Source organism: Oryx dammah, unplaced genomic scaffold (genome assembly GCF_014754425.2).
Source record: "Oryx dammah isolate SB20612 unplaced genomic scaffold, SCBI_Odam_1.1 HiC_scaffold_20, whole genome shotgun sequence".
NCBI classification, from domain to species: Eukaryota; Metazoa; Chordata; class Mammalia; order Artiodactyla; family Bovidae; genus Oryx; species Oryx dammah.
This window is the reverse complement of record NW_024070204.1, coordinates 52,827,492-52,841,229: the sequence shown is the minus strand read 5'-3', so window position 1 is coordinate 52,841,229 and position 13,738 is coordinate 52,827,492. Positions and strand designations below refer to the sequence as shown.

Below are 13,738 nucleotides of genomic sequence, written 5' to 3'. Positions count from 1 at the left end.
GATTCTTATTTTACCTTCCAGATATTGATGCCAGGATTTCCAGACATGACAGTGGTTAGGAGGATCAAGATCAGACACAAAGCAAGGCAACGCCTAACATTCATCCTCACCCCACCAACCCAGGATGAGAAGTCAGTGTGCTGGAGTGTGCTGGCTGCAGCAGCTGCGGTTACTAATCAGAACAAGAAAGTTAACTTAGATTATATAGGATTTCCTCTTCATTGCTCTAATAGCCCCCTTCGCTCCCCAATATTCGCCGCAACTCTAGTTTTTAATAAGTAGGGGTGAAGCTGACCCGCACTGGGCCTCTCACGGCCGTCGGGTCTGGTCACCATTTTAGATAATGAATTAACCCTCTGAAAGAGCCTTTTCAGGAGCGAGAACTCCCTTTTTTTTCCCAGCACTCCGCCGCCAGCCTCATCCTCGGCCAGGTTTTCCTCATTTCAGATTTTTCTGCAACTTAATCCTGAGTCATGCTTGACAACAGTTTTCACATTATTTAAGCCTTTATTATTTAAGCCTCGAGATGACCTCAGGTGATGAGATCTGTGCTCAGAAAGAAATGTCCAGAGGTCAGAACCGATCTTCCCGAGCAACCCTCGGTCCCCGGTCCTAGCCACGAGGCGAGCGGCGGGGCGCCGAGCCAGGCGGAGGAGGGGCGCCCGAGGCCGCGCGCACCTCCCAGCGGGTCCTTCCCAGCGGGCGGCTCCTCCCCGCGCCCCCTCGCGGGTACCTGGCGGCCGCGGAGGGCGGGCAGGGGGCGGCGCTGCGCGGCGTCACGCGGCAGGGTGGGAGAGCGGGCAGGTGACACCCCGGCCGCCTCCGCCCCTTTCCCAGCTTGGTCTGCGGCCAGGGCAGCAGGGGCCGCTGTGAGGAGCTCCGCGTTCGCGCCGCCGCCCGCCGCCGCCCTCTGCTCGCGCGCCCAGGCGCTTCGGCTCCGCTCCTGGCGGGGTGAGTGCGGGGCTCCCAGCCGGGGGGCCGGGGCCTAACTTTTCCGGGGCGCAGAGGAGGAGAGATGGGGGAGGAGAGGGAGAGGACCCCAGGACCGGGCGATCGAGGGCAGCTTAGTGGAAGGAACTTGGGCGCGGCGCGCGAGGAGTGGGATCCGGGTCCGGAAGACTCGGGAGCCCGGCCAGGCCCCGCCTGGACTCTGGGGGGCGCTTCGGACGTTGTGGCCGCGACGCCGGGGAGTGCCCAGGGTCAAAGCCCTTCCCGCCGGCGGGCGGGGCCGCGGAGCTCACCTGCGCCCTCCCTGGGAGCCCCCCTACTCCCCCCGCCCGCCCCAGCATCGCACAGGGACGGTGGTCCCCGCCGTCCCTGGGTTTTGAGCCCTCCCCTAGCTTTCCCTGGGGACTGGGCCCCGCTGTTCCAGGCGGGAGGACAAAGGTGCTTGCTGGTGGGACGGGGAGGAAGAGGGACCTCCTCGACCTTGACCGCCGAGGTCATTTTCCCAGCTCCGGGATCTGGCCTTGCTCGCCACAGCCTACCCCTACCCCGCCTGGCCGAGCCCCTTTCCTTCTGCTTCTTTCCCCTCTGGGGTGCTTTTGTGTCCTCGAGGCCAGAATTAACTCGGGGCGCTGCTCTTGGAGCGGGCGCTGCCTTTTTGGCTCCCTGAACTGCATCCTGTCCCGGCAGCGGCTGCTGGCTGAGGATAGTGATGAGTACAGAGCGGTAGAACAGGTCGTGCCGGAGATGGAAATCGGAAAGCCTGTTGTTTCATCTTCCGAGGTATCGTTGGTTAGAAAATGGGCCTTCCCCCCTAATCAACCAGCGCTGATTCAAACTTACCGGATGCCAAGGGAGCGTTCTTTAGAGCTCCCTGGGGAAGGCTGGGACAGGAAGGATCTGGTCTCTACCCCTGTCCAGCTTGGGGAAAACAAGTCCCACAACGACTGAAGAATAGCTTTGGCGACCAAGCCTTTTTCCTCTTACTGATCTATTCCCTCGAAAAGCTTTTTCACTTAACCCTATATTCTCAGGTTACTCTTTCTGGCTCTTACTGTTTCACTGCCTTGAGTCATCAACTTTTGATTGTGCCCAGTCTTCTTGCCCATCACTTGACTGTTAATTCCCTTCCTGTCAATTCCCTTGACTGTTAATTCCCTTATTTTGTAGTTTTTGTTTCTACTACTGGCTTGAAATTGTTCCCCTCTAGGTCACTGAGGATTAAAAACAAAAAATCCCTTCCACCCCCAGTGGCAGACATGTATTGAATGCTGGCCTGGCACTGTTCTAAGAACTTGTATCAAATCTGTTAATTCTTACAGCAGCCCTATGGAGTAAGTAAATGAAAACATGATGCTTTTTCAGATAAGGGAACTGAGACACAGGAACTTGCCCAAAGGCACACAAGTAGCAGGAGGAGATTCCAACTGAGATGCCAACTCAGGGGTCTGGTCCAGGGCTGAGGCTGGTAACAACCACTGTGGGTACCCACTCACCTAGAGTTCCTTTCTTTCCTCTCTGACTTTCCTGAAGTCCTGTGCTGTTTCCTGCTTCACTGACCAGGCTCTTATTCTCTGGTTCCTTTTGTCCTTCTTGTGTAACTTTGCACTCATTTAGGTTTCCTTTTCATAGAACTTCGTTACTTAGGTTATCCCAGCTACTTACTTGCCTTAAATTCTGTGGTTTCCGTGGATCTTACTCAGTTTTAGTGTAGCATCTATCAGTGCATATGGTGATACAGCAAGTCGCCCTCATATGAAGAACCTTCCCGATTGTGAACTTTCAAAGGTGCAAGTGTGCATCTGGTTCCAGCAAGAAACCACAATCTGCGCCGTCAACATCAGGTGTGCATGAAATAGCAGCTTGCTCTCCATTTCCTTTTGCTGATGACCCTTCAAGTTCTATCATCTCCCATCTCTTCTCCCTCCTCCAGTGACTCGTCTTGCCTGTTCACTTGATGCCAGCCCTTATATGCCAGCTGTTGTACAACTGTACATGTTTTCTTTATTTTTTGTGTTTGTTTTTTATGTATTATTTGTGTGAGAAGTATTATAAACCTATTACAATATAGTACTAACTCTGTTGGACTTACAAACACACTCTTGGAATAGAACTTGGTCATTTGTAGGGGACTTACTGTATTTCATTTGGATTTGTCTTGCTTTGCCGCAAAGCATTTCTAGTTAACACCAGTTAGTTATGTTAGCCTCCCTCCCCTTTATCATAGTCACCCAGGTGCAAAACTCAGAGGTCGTGCCTCAGATTACACTTTTCCCAATCGGAAACCTCTTTTCAGCTTTTACCTTGTCTCTTCCTTCTAGCCTTCCTCATTCTCACCTCTGTTCCCCTCTTTACTAGTCTCCCTCTTCCCCACTCCTGAACATTTGTTTATCACTTATATCATTTTTTGTTGTTGGTTAGCTTCTTTCATCAATAGTCATGGTCCATAGAAAGATTGTAAACAAAGTAAGGCTGATTTTTCAAGCCTTGCAACTAGTATCAGCTTGATAAATGCTTGTAGAATACGAGGCAAGATGAATTAAGGTAGCATATATTGGGTGGGTTGGATGATGATAGAAAACTTAAACTTTTTAAAGCTGGGTTTTAGAGAATGTTAAGGAGTTTGTTTCAGTAAACATGGGGGAGCTGGCAGAGAATGCAGAAGAGGAGTCGGCCTCTGTCAGCTACATTGCTGCAGACAGAAACCCGCCTATCCTGGCTAAACATTCCACTTAAAGTGTAATGAATAATGACCATGTCAACAGAGAATCATGAATCCTAACCTTATCCTAGCAAAACAAGAAATGAAACCACAGTGAGTTATATGAAAACCCCAATTTTACAGACAAATATAACACATTCATAAAAATGCAGAAAACATAAATGAAGAGATTACCACAGTAGATAATTTAGAAGTAGAATAACTGTCTTATTCTGACAGTAGATATGATAGTTGGATATTCTGAAGATAGGCTAAATGGGAATCTTTTCTCAAAATCTCTGTGTAAGGTGATGTGGGCCTGGATTGATCCCAAAAGGCATTGTTGAAGAAGAACTGGCTGTGCTTGGGGAGGTCTGAGGTGAGGAGAAAAGAAAACTGGAAGGTGTCAAAGTGGTGAGACTGGGGAGCCAAAAAGAGAATTTCTGCCCCCGAGCATGATTCTACCACAGTAAACATTTTGCCATTTTACCTTTATCTCTCTCATTTTTTAAAATACATGTTTTCCTCTATCATACTACATATAGAGTTTTAATATTTTATATTTCCTTGTAATATATAGTAAGCATTTTTCTTTTAATTTCTAAAACTCCTATTATTTGCATTTATTCCAATAATTATAATATGATTTCCTTAACTAGTCCTCTGTTGTTGGATAGGTGTATTAGCAATAATTATAAACAACTCACATTGCAGTAATGCTAACCTTTGCAGAGATGTCATTGTACAAATTGGGATTTGTTTCTTTATGGTAGGAAATGGAATGTACGTAAAAGAAAGCCTCTGTCTTCAGATAATTACTATTTGAGTTGAAGAAATATGACTTTTTCTAATTTGTTTAATTGTTTATTCTTCTTGGTATGCTACATGTGCAAATATCAGCTTTAGAATATGAAAGAATTTTGGAGCCTTTGTATATATAGTTGGGTAAACTCTGGGAGTTGGTGATGGACAGGGAGGCCTGGCCTGCTGCAGTTCATGGGGTCGCAAAAAGTCGAACACAACTGAGTGACTGAACTGAACTGAACTGAACTGATATGTAGCAGCATGTTAAATTGAGAACTGATCTTGAATTTCAATAAAATACATCATAAATCAGGGAAAGAAGCATCCCATAAACACAAATTGGACTCATCCAATTTGGACTACTCACATTATGAAAAGCTGAACTTTATAGAATCAGTCTTTTTTAAAAATTGAGATTTTTAATTACTCCTAATTGATTTAGATAGGAGAAAGGGACAACAGAGGATGAGATGGTTGGATGGCATCACCAACTCTATGGACATGAGTCTGAGCAAGCTCTGGGAGTTGATGATGGACAGGGAGGCCTGGCATGCTGCAGTCCATGGAGTCACAAAGAATCAGACACGACTGGGCGACTGAATCAAACTGATTTAGATATATCAAAAGCACATGTTATTGCCTTGACAAATAAAATTATCCTTTTTCTTGGTGATAAATATGTCCAAAGAGAGAGATATTTCCATTATTCAGATGAACTAAGTTACCATATAACATATAACTTGTAAGACTACCTTGTTAAAGACAAATCTGCATCCACTTGGAGCAGCAGCCACAGGCCTTGACCACCAGCAGCCCAGCTCCTTTGTTTCCTCCAAGATTAACTATAGAGTCAAACTCAGCCAAAATTTGGGAATTGCAGAAGTTCAAATTCAGTAAACATCTGAGTGTTAGGTTTGCATCAGGCAGAGTGGTTGGCAGGATGCTGAAGCTCATCCAGGTCTGTGTGGGTTCAAGGGAGGTAAATACAGTACAGTGTGAAAACCTGTGATTAACAGAAACAGAGCGTGGGGGAAGCCAAATGGGAAGGCAGGCAGAACTGCCCTCCTGAGCTGAAAGAAGGAACACTGGAGTAGAGAAATGGGCTCAGGGCGGGAAGTCAAATTCAGGCTGTGGTGCATTCAGAGAACTGGAAACACTAAAAATCACTGCAGAGCAGGGTGTGATAGGAGGTTGCTAAGCGTGCTCGGCTTACTGAAGGCTGCATTTCACCTAGTAAAAATTTTGGATTTTATCATACAGGCAATGGCGGGGCGGGGGGGACTTTGGAGCCTTTTAAGAAGGGAAGGGACCTGTTCAGATTGGTATTTCAAAAGCACCCCTCTGCACTTGCAACTTCATCATTCTGGAACCTCTCCCTCTCCTGTGGAGCTTTATCTCTTTTCTCTATCTGACCCTGGAAAGGACAGCTCCCTTCCACAACGATTTGGGAACAGAAAATGAGCTTGTGCCAAATGTTTATAGAATGCGTGCTCTTGCTAACGAGTACGAGGGGAAAAGCTTGAGCATCTTTTAGGTATCAGTCAATAGTTGCAGTCAGGCACTTTCTGTGCATTTTTCTCATTAATTGTCTGAAGGCAGCAAGGTCTGTACCAGAATCCTCACAGCACACATGGATGCAGAAAAGTGAAGAAAGGTGCTCAAGTGAAGAAGCAGAAATTGTACTCAGCAAGGGTCCAGGATTACAAGTGTGCAGCCAGGATTTAAACCCAAGTATAGTTACAACATTCAGGCTCTTCTGCCTTAGTATACTAACTTTGTGGGTTGATAATTTAGAGGGTGTCTCTTAAGCCACTAGGGTTCTAATATCCAACACTAGTTTTGTGAGGTCCCAAGTAGCTAAAATGGTAAAAAAAAAAAAAAAAAAAAGAAAGTCTGCCTGCAATGCTGGAGACCTTAGTTCAATCCCTGGGTCAGGAAGATCCTCTGGAGAAGGGAATGGCAACTCACTCAGTATTCTTGCCTGGAGAATCCCATGAACAGAGGAGCCTGGCGGGCTACAGTTCATGGGATTGTGAAGAGTCAGACAGGACTGAGGGACTAATACTTAATAATACTTAAGGACAATCATAAACATAAACCTTATTTTAGACTTTTTAGGGTCGGTGGTAGAAATATGAGAACAAGAAAAAGAGGGCTTGGCAAATTGTCCCTCATCTAAATACAGCCCGCTGTTCCTTTGTCTTCTTCCTTTCCATCCCAAATTGTGGGATTTTTGTCTTAATAGCACATTTACGATGTATTTGTTTGCTTGTTATAGTTACATGGCATAACACGGATGAGAAGGAAAGGCTGCTTGTATCTCACGGGGTCCAGGGCTTCTCTGCTCAGTCCTCTTCTTACTGGTTCCTGCCTTCTCTAGGCAGACAGTGCTCTGCTGGATCCTACAAGCCCAAAGATGTGTGTCTGAGGAGCAAACAAACTAATGCTGACCTCACACATTAGTCCCTCCGCTTTTATCCTGCGATTCGCTGCAAGGCATATTCTTATACCTTAGTCTTTGAAAAATTTCTTTGAAATTTTAACCAGTGAGACTTTAACCTGAAGAAAGAAAGAAAATAGAAATCACATTCTTAGGAAACCAACCTCAAGTGACTGCTTATAGAATAACTTATTCCTGAGCAAATGTGGAATTTAAAAAGCGAAGTGTAAGAATCACTATTCATTGTTCAAAGGGACGAGAAAGGGGGTAATAGATAAAATATTAAACATTAAGTATAATCAATATTTTTATAATTAAAAATAGAACTATATTAGGTTGAACATATTCAGTTGACATTTCTCTAGGAAAAACCATTTGGATATTGCCAGTTACATATGATTCATCCTAATATGGGGCTTCCAAGTTGACAACAGTGGTAAAGAGCCTGCCTGCCAGTGCAGGAGACATAAGAGACAGGGGTTCGATCCCTGGATCAGGAAGGTCCCGTGGAGGAGGGCATGTCAACCCACTCCAGTATTCCTGCCTGGAGAATCCCATGGACAGAGGAGCCTGGCGAGCTACAGTCCTTAGCATCACAGAGTCGGACACAACTGAAGCGACTTAGCATGTACACATTCTAATATAAGGATAATCCTCTTGACACCTAACTGGTTGACCCCATGAGCCCATGTTCATTTCTCCATAAAACACACCAAATGCTGCCCAGATATGATGAATATGGGCTTCTAGTAGCCTGTTCCCTGCTCCTACCACTGGGTCAGTGACTGTCTTTATTGCAAGCCTATTGGTGTCAGTTATGCTTGTTATTGGATGGCATCACTGACTCGATGGACATGAGTCTGAGTGAACTCCGGGAGTTGGTGATGGACAGGGAGGCCTGGCGTGTTGCGATTCATGGGGTCACAAAGAGTCGCACACAACTGAGCAACTGAACTGAACTGATGCTTGTTATTATGATTAGGTAATTTCAGTTCAGTTCAGTTGCTCAGTCGTGTCTGACTCTTTGCGACCCCATGAATCACAGCATGCCAGGCCTCCCTGTCCATCACCAACTCCCGGAGTTCACTCAAACTCATGTCCATCGAGTCAGTGATGCCATCCAGCCATCTCATCCTCCGTCGTCCCCTTCTCCTCCTGCCCCCAATCCTTCCCAGCATCAGAGTCTTTTCCAATGAGTCAATTCTTTGCATGAGGTGGCCAAAGTACTGGAGTTTCAGCTTTAGCATCATTCCTTCCAAAGAAATCCCAGGGCTGATCTCCTTCAAAATGCACTGGTTGGATCTCCTTGCAGTCCAAGGGACTCTCAATTTAAATGTGTGTAAATCTATAAAAGTACAAAAGGAAAGAGTATTATTCCTGTGAAGAGAATGTTGTATTCTTTGGAAAGTTTCCTTTAAAGCGAGTGACTTAAAAGGTAGGTAGGAGAACTGTAAAGAATTGGAGAGAAGATTTTGAAAGCTTGAGAGATAATATCCTAAGCTTGGTTTGCAATTTTTTTCTGTTTGTTTTCTTTTTGTTTCTTAGTTTTCAGTCCACATAGAACACTAAAAGTGAGAATTGTAGAAAGTAAATTCTGACTATGGTTTATGTGAGAAAAATATTGGGCAGGAATTCTTCCTCAAGGGAAATCTTGAAATTACTTTGGAAAACTGGGAAATTAGTGCTTATTAATATGTCTAAAGGTAAAGTACATATTTATGGTATATATATAATTTTTGATTCTTCAGACAATTTTTTTTGATTAATCAACCGGAACTAGTCAAAATTGCAGCAGTATTTTTTTTTAATTACAGCTGTTAGACTATAATCATTTATGCTGTTACATAGTAGATTGTCAGAACCTTTGCTTCTGTAGGTATTTTATGCACCTCATTAATAAAGACTAGTGAAACTTTGCCATTTAGATTGTAAAAAGCAGAGTACATGTAGATTTTTTTTTTCCTTTGCTTAGCATACCATACTAATGGTACATATTCAACTCTACTTCTTATTTTAAATTAAGCTTTTAGTATCCATATACTATTTAAGCTTATTTTAATCATGTGAACCAATACATAGAACCTAGAGCTGGTTCCTACCTCCCTTAAATGACTTCTATAAAGATTGAAAGCAAAAATACAAAGGCTAGAGTTAGCTAGAATCGGTTAAACTTGATCAATTTCTTAGTGTTATTAAGTTGGTAAGTTGAATTAGGCAAGATATAATTTATTCTAGATTCAAATGTTTGTTATAGTGGTATGATAATTATTTTCTGAAACATTATAACAGGTTAGTGAAAAAAGACCAAACATAAAATGTGAAAAATAAAAATACATTTTACAATAATAGCATTTATTGAACACTTGCTGTATGCCAGGCACTTTGCTAAATTCTAATGTGCCTTATCTTATTTAATCTTCACAGAAGCCCTACTAGGAGGATGGTAGTGTTTCTAGTGTATAGACAAGAAAACTGATGCATATAGAAATTGAGTAACTTGTCCAAGATCATGTGGTTAGACACAGTGTTGGAAATCAGACCCAGTTCAGTCTGAGCTCCGATGCCCACATGACCTAATATAGATTGTTTTTCTTTTTGAAAGCAGTTTATTTGAGAGGTGGTCCTAGGCAGTAATGGCAGGGACAGGGGAAGGGAGGCAGCCAGTACGAAGAGTGTCAATGAAGATGGTACTACTACCACTGCGGGTGCCTAGGCTTCCTTCCCACAGAGATACTTCTCAGACTTATCTATCCAAGCGGCAAGGAAGTGGAAACTTTGTTGGGACATGTGCTTGTCTTTTAAAAGACATGTTAAAGTGTTTTGCACTTGGAAAGGACCTTAGAGATCCTTTAGATCAACTTCTTTTACAGATGAGGAAACCGAGGCCAGCAAGTACAGGTCATTTGGCCAAGGCTATGTGTGTGTTAGTCATTCAGTCATCTCCGACTCTGCCCACCAGGCTCCTCTGTCCATGGAATTCTCCAGGCAAGAATACTGGGATGGGTTGTCATTTCTTCCTCCAGGGGATCTTCCTGACCCAGGGATCAAACCTGGGTCTCCTGCACTGCAGGCAGATTCTTTACCTCAGAGCCACCAGGGAAGTCCAGTCAAGCCCATAAGCCTGTTTAAAATGTGGGACCAGAGTCACATATGTAAAAAACAAACTTATGGTTACCAGGGGGAAGAGTGGGAAGGTATAAACTGGGAGATTGGGATTGATGTATACACATTACTATATATAAAACAGATAACTAATAAGGACCTTACTGTATAGCACAGGGAACTCTGCTCAATAGTATGTAATGACCTATGTGGGAAAAGAATCTTAAAATGAGTAGATATATGTATATGTATGACTAATTCACTTTGCTGTACACCTGAAACTAATGCAACATTGTAAATCAACTATACTTCAATTTAAAAAAAATGTTTTTAATTAGGAAATAAAAATGTGGGGACTAGAAATGAGTTCTCCTGATTAGAGTCTAAATGGTTTTCTGGCTTGCTAATTATTTTGTCTTCATTAACCTTAACTCTGAATATGACTTCACTACTGAATCTGTTTTTTTAAGATTTTTTTGATGTGGACCATCTTAAAATTCTTTATTGAATTTGTTATAATATTGCTTCTGTTTTATGTTTTGTTTTTTTGGCCCAAAGGCGCGTGGGATCTTAGCTCCCAAGCAGGGATTGTACCCACACCCCCTGCATTGGGAGGCAAAGTCATAATCACCGCCAGGGAAGTCCCACTACCGAATGTTTAAAGCCCCTAAATTACCCCATCCATCCTTGTCTGTAAGTAACAACATTAATTAGTCCTGTAGATTTTACTGTACATCATGACCAGGACAAGGATTACGTTTCCCCTGTGTGATGAGTGGGAAACGCAAAGCAATGTGATGTTTCTCATTCTAAGGCCCACGAATTATAGAACCTAACCCTGAACCATGACTGAAAATGTAAAAGAAGAAAAATACATTATCTTAGCCAACGCAGCTAAACCATCCAGCCCAGCCCATGCTGGCTTATCTAACAGGCCCTAACACTCATTCTCTGTCCTTAGCCGTAGTTCATCACCTTTAGGTGACTGCCTGAGAGTCTCATGGAAATAGCATCTGTGGGGCTGGATGGGGTGAGGTCGGAGGAGAGTTGGTGCCCATTGCTTTTCTGGACGCACCCTAAAAAATCTGTCAACCTGCAATCTTTTGCTATTTCATCAGTAGACAGAGCAAGGATGGGTTGTTAACCATTTCCTTACTACCCAACAAGTATGTGCTGCTGTTTTTCCTCCGTGCCCTTCTTTGCTTGTACATGCCATAAAAGAAATTCTTTGCATGCGTAATCTCAGTTCTTAGTGTAACCCTAAGTGATGTGTATCTCAACTCAATTTTACAGATGAAAACTTGAGACTCCAAAAAATTTAGGTGATTTCTGCTAAGGTCACTGCAGGGTGAGTGGCAGACCTGCGTCTGTGCTTAGTCACCCAGTCATGTCCGACTCTTTGATCCCATGGACTGTAGCCCACCAGGCTCCTCTGTCCATGGGGATTCTCCAGGCAAGAATACTGCAGTGGGTTGCCATGCCCTCCTCCAGGGGATCTTCCCAACCCAGGGATCAAACCCAGGTCTCTCCCATTGCAGGCGGATTCTTTACCATCTGAGTTACCAGGGAAGCCCGGACCTGGGTCTAGAATGCAGATATTCTGATTACACAGCCTGCCATTTATTCTGTGTGACCTTAGAATCTATTTCTTCATCTTTAGTAAAGAATCATGGAGGATGGCAGTTAATATGCTTATGAAATAGGACAGTTACAAAGTTTGTACATGATAATATGTAATTTACATTCCACATTAAAAAGAATGTTTGAAATGCTCACAATAAATATATTAAGATCCAAGCACAGAAGGAGGAAATCTAGGTGATAGAATTATGATAAATGGAATGCTAAATTTTAACTACTAGCTGGGAGTAGATGAAAGAGTAAGATGGTATTATCACAACTCTACTGGTTTGGTTTTTTAACACCAAAGATCAATATTTAAGGCAATTTTTTCTCCTAGAAATGAATTATAGGAGGAGTTTATTTATCAAGTAGGTTCTTATAAAAAGGATCTTGAATCACTTCATGTAAATATAATGCTTTCAATAATAGTTTTGGTAAAGATGGAAAAATATTCTTTAATATTGATTCTTTATGTAAAGTTTATTTCCTTTTGGCCCAGCCATGTGGCATGTGGCGTTTTAGTTCCCTGATCAAGGATCAAACCTGTGCCCCCAGCAGTGGAAGAATAGAACCTTAACCAGTAGACCACTAGGAAAGTCCCATATATTAATATTGGCTCTTGATAACTAATTTATTATGGATAATAATGAAGGTAAACTCTGAAGCATCTCTTCAAAGGCGTCAGGGTTAGGCTAATAAAGTTTTTATTGTTCAGTTTCTAAGTCATGTCCAACTCTTTGTGGCCCCATGGACTGCAGCACACAGTGTTTCCCCGTCCTTCACCGTCTCCCTGAGTTTGTTCAAATTCATGTCCACTGAGTTGCATGATGCCATCCAACCATCTCATCCTCTGTTGTCCCCTTTTCCTCCCGCCTTCAATTTTCCCCAGCATCAGGGTCTTTTCCAGTGAGTCAGTTCTTCCCATCAGATGGCCAAAGTATTGGAGCTTCAGCATCAGTCCTTCCAGTGAATATTCAGGATTGATTTCCTTTACAGTGACTGGTTTGATCTCTCTGCAGTCCAAGGGACTTTCAAGAATATTTTCCAGGACCACAGTTTGAAAGCAACAGTTCTTTGATGCTCAGCCTTCTTTATGGTCCAACTCTCACATCTGTACATGGCTACTGGAAAAGCCATAGCTTTGACTATATGGACCTTTGTCAGCAAAGTGATGTCTTGACTTTTTAATACTTTGTCTAGATTTGCCATAGCTTTCCTTCCAAGAAGCAATCATCTTTTAATTTCATGGCTGCAGCCACCATCTGCAGTGATTTTGGAGCCCAAGAAAATAAAATCTGTCACTGTTTCCATTGTTTCCCCATTTATATGCCATGAAGTGGTGGGACTGGATGCCATGATCTTAGTTTTTTGACTGTTGAGTTTTAAGCCAGCTTTTTCACTCTCCTCTTTGACCTTCATCAAGAGACTGTTAAGTTTCTCTTTGCTTTCTGCCATTAGGGTGGTATCATCTGCATATCTAAGGTTTTCTCATGGCAGTCTTAGTTGTGATCCACACCGTCAAAGGCTTTCACATAGTCAATGAAACGGAAGTAGATGTTTTTTTGGAATTCTCTTGCTTTCTATCATCCAGTGGCTGTTGGCAATTTGACTTCTGGTTCCTCTACCCTTTCTAAATCCAGCTTGTACATGTGAAATTTCTCAGTTCATGTACTGCTGAAACCTAGCTGGAAGGATTTTGAGCTTTACCTTGCTAACATGTGAAATGAACGCAGTTGTACGATAGTTTGAACATTCTTGTAGACTTCCCTGGTGACTCAGGTGGTAAAGAATCTGCCTTCAGTGCAGGAGACTGAGGTTCAATCCTTGGGTCAGGAAGATCCCCTGGAGAAAGGAATGGCTACCCACTCCAGTGTTCTTGCCTGGGAAATCCCATGGACAGAGGAGCCTGGTGGGCTACAGTCCGTGTGTCAGACACAACTGAGTGACTAACACTTTCACATCTAAACATTCTTTGGCATTGCCCTTCTCTGGGATTGGGATGAAAACTGACCTTTTCCAGTCCTTTGGCCACTGCTGAGTTTTCCAATTTGCTAGCATATTGAGTGCAGCACTTTAACAGTATCATCTTTCAGGATTTTCAATCGCTCAGCTGAAATTCCATT

The 13,738-nt window shown here is 43.3% G+C and overlaps 1 protein-coding gene across 1 annotated transcript in view; it reads left to right on the top strand.

Moving 5' to 3' along the window:
- Positions 1–829: 829 nt before the first annotated feature.
- The window catches only part of ELOVL7 (ELOVL fatty acid elongase 7), an 82,247-nt gene continuing 69,338 nt past the window's right edge, over positions 830–13,738 (top strand). Inside the window, exon 1 of the mRNA XM_040262570.1 lies at positions 830–951. The gene's annotated coding sequence lies outside the window, so the exon portion shown is untranslated. The remainder of the gene's footprint in view (positions 952–13,738) is intronic.